This window comes from Felis catus, chromosome B4 (genome assembly GCF_018350175.1).
Source record: "Felis catus isolate Fca126 chromosome B4, F.catus_Fca126_mat1.0, whole genome shotgun sequence".
NCBI classification, from domain to species: domain Eukaryota; kingdom Metazoa; phylum Chordata; class Mammalia; order Carnivora; family Felidae; genus Felis; species Felis catus.
The window spans coordinates 55,383,514-55,387,074 of record NC_058374.1 but is presented as its reverse complement, the minus strand read 5'-3'; the positions used below and the strand labels follow the sequence as shown (position 1 = coordinate 55,387,074).

The following is a 3,561-nucleotide window of genomic DNA, read 5'->3' as shown; positions in this document are numbered from 1 at the left end:
AGGTGAAACATCCATGAAAAGAGCTTAACTAACATTATGTCCATTACATGTTTATCAGTAAAGGTTAGTTTTTATTATTTATGTTCGTTCTACGCACTGGAGAGTCGAGTCAGATTGTTGCTTCACTGTTTTCAGCGATAGTCATGCTTTCATGAAAGGAAAGAAAAGAGCACTTCCTTATCCTTAGAATATAATACTGGATGACTCTGAATGGCAAGTCCAAAATAATAGGACAAGGCTCTTTATATGGGCTATACATCATGTGAGATCTAGATAGAGCATCTTTAGATACTGGAAAATGCAGAGAGCACCATCTCTTAGGTTTTCCAAGTTGGCAAGGACCACATGGAAAGTCCTACATGTGAAAATGGCAGTTTTGTCAGTTTTGTCCTGGAGGCCCACCGAAGACTGTCACGTTCCCTGTCCGTCTCCTGTAAGTCACAGTAATTAATTCAACTCCTCTCAACACTGGCTTTTTCTGACTTTTCCCTGACATACAAACATAAAAAGGAATTGCAGCACAAAAACTATCGAACCACATAAATCCCAGAAATTATACCCAGATTAAAGTTCATACTTTCTGTTTTCTAGTTTTTGTCAGGGAAGTAGAATAACAATCACTGAGAACATTCTTATATTTCTGGAAAAATAATTTTAATGTTTTTTTTTTGAAAACAGCAATTATCCCTCATCTTAGGAAATGACAAAAGTATTCCCAAATTACTGTTTAAAGGATGATATTTTATAAAAGTTGAATATAGTGTGTGTGGGAGGGGGTGTATTTAAAGGTGATATCATTTTGGGGTACCTGGGTGACTCAGTCAGTTAAGCATTCAACTCTTGATTTCAGCTCAGGTCATGATGTCATGGTTCACGAGTTCAAGCCCGCATCAGAACTCTCCCTTTCTCTCTGCCCCTACCTGACTCATGCTCTCTCTCTCTCTCTCTCTCAAAATAAATAAATAAACTTTAAAAATAAATAAGGGGCATTAAAAAATAAAGTAATATCATTTATTAACCTACTATTGCACTGCCATGGGCACTAATGCCTTGAGAAGCCCATCCTTGCCATGACCGTGGCAATTGTTACACACCTCAGGCACTATCCATTGAGATTAGGAAAAAACCAAAAATCTTTTAACCTTTAATCCAGAAATCTTTCTTTTAGAAGCAAATACCAAAGATACACTATCAAAAACAAAAACAAAAAAAAATGCATTTGGCAGGATTATTCATTGCAACATCATTTGTAATATCAAAATACTAGAAACAAGTCAAATGTCCAACAAAATGGGACTAGTTATTTAAATAATATATCTTCACATAATGGAGTACTCTGCTGAGTGAAAAAAAGAGTGAGAAATATCTCCATGCATTTCTATGGATTATGCAAGTAATATGATTGAACAAGAACAATTGAATTAGAGAAAAACCTAGAGTACATTATTTAAAAACAGGATATATACGTGTGTGTGCATGTATATTTATATATATATTCATTTACATGTATATATATATTCATATATATATATATATATATATGCTTAATTTTTTTTTTAATTTGAGTATAGTTGACATACAATGTTATATTAGTTTCAGGTGTACAACATAGTGATTCAACTCTCTATACATTATGCTATACTCACCACAAGTGGAACTACTGTCTTACACATACATACTTATATTAAAACACCAGTAGAAAAATGAATCACAAAAATCTTTAAATACTTACCACTAAGCTATACAATATGGAATATAGGGTGGAAAAAAAAAACAGGAATAGAAGCTAGTCTTCTTTAAATATAGCTTATTCTGGAGTGCCTGGCTGGCTCATCAGTAGAGCATATGACTCTTGATCTCAGGGTTATGAGTTCAAGCCCCACATTGGACCTACAGCTTACTTTAAAAAAGATAAATAGGAGCGCCTGGGTGGCTCAGTCGGTTAAGCGGCCGACTTTGGCTCAGGTCATGATCTCGCGGTCCGTGAGTTCGAGCCCCGCATCGGGCTCTGTGCGGGACAGCTTGGAGCCTAGAGCCTGTTTCAGATTCTGTGTCTCCCTCTCTCTGACCCTCCCCTGTTCATGCTCTGTCTCTCCCTGTCTCAAAAATAAATAAAACGTTAAAAAAAAAAAAAAAGATAAATAAAGAGCTCTTCTCTACCATCCAAGATGCCAAAGGAAACAAGGCTAGGGGGAAGAAGACAGCCTTGGTCCCTGCTGTCTGAAGAAGCAGGAGGCCAAGAAAGTGACCAATCCCCTATTTGAGAAAAGGCCTAAGAATTTTGGCATTGGTCAAGACATCTAGCCCAAAAGAGACCTCACCCACTTTGTCCAATGAATCCACTGCATCCAGCTACAGTGACAAAGGACTCTTCTCTATATATGTCTAAAAGTGCCTCCCACGATTAACCAGTTCCCCCAGGCCTTGGAATGCAAAACAGGTACTCAGCTGCTTAAGCTAGTCCACAAATACAGACCAGAGATAAAGCAAGAGAAGAAGCAGAGAGTGCTGACCTGGGCTGTGAAGAAAGCTGCCATCTGTCCTTTGAGCTGGGGTTAATACTGTCACCACCTTGATGGAAAACAAGAAGGCTCAGCTGGTAGTGATTGCACATGATGTGGATCCCATTAAGCTGTGTGTCTTCGTGCCTGCCCTGTGTGGTAAGATGGGGGATCCCTACTGCATCATCAAGAGGAAGACCAGGTTGGGGCCTCGCATCCACAGGAAGACCTGCACCACTTCACACAGGTTAACCCGGAAGACAAAGGAGCTCAGGCTAAGCTGGTAGCAGCTATCAGGACCAATTACAATGACAGATCTGATAAGATCTGCCATCACTGGGGAGGCAACATGCTGGGTCCAAAGTTTGTGGTTTGCATTGCCAAGCTGGAAAAGGCAAAGGCTGAAGAACTACCCACAAAACTGGGCTAATTGTGTGCTGTTGAGTTTTCTGTACATAAAAGTTAATTTAAAAGTTCTCTTTAAAAAAGTAAATTAGGGGCGCCTGGGTGGCTCAGTCGGTTAAGCGGCCGACTTTGGCTCAGGTCATGATCTCGCCGTCCATGGGTTCGAGGCCCGCGTCAGGCTCTGTGCTGACAGCTCAGAGCCTGGAGCCTGTTTCAGAGTCTGTGTCTCCCTCTCTCTGACCCTCCCCCGTTCATGCTCTGTCTCTCTCTGTCTCAAAAATAAATAAATGTTAAAAAAAATTTAAAAAAAATAAAATAAATAAAATAAAAAAAAAATAAAAAAGTAAATTAAATTAATACAGTATAGCTTATTCTATTAACTTGAGTTGGGAACCATGTGAATTCTTTAATTTAAATATTTTAGGGGCACCTGGGTGGCTCAGTCAGTTAAGCTGACTTTGGCTCAGGTCACGATCTCATGGGTTCATGAACTTGAATTCTGCATGGGTTGAACTCGAGCTCTGCTTTGGGTGTGAAGCTGATGCTTTACCAGCGGGAGGTCCTGCTCCCTCCACCATGGCTGCCCCAGCTGAGGAGAAGAAAGTGGAAGCAAAGAAAAAAATAGAGAAGTCTATGATGACACGTACTTTGGTCT

General features: G+C 39.7%; 1 pseudogene; it reads left to right on the top strand.

The window, feature by feature from the left end:
• Positions 1–345: 345 nt before the first annotated feature.
• On the top strand, positions 346–2,931 carry LOC101096400 (annotated as a pseudogene).
• Positions 2,932–3,561: the final 630 nt, after the last annotated feature.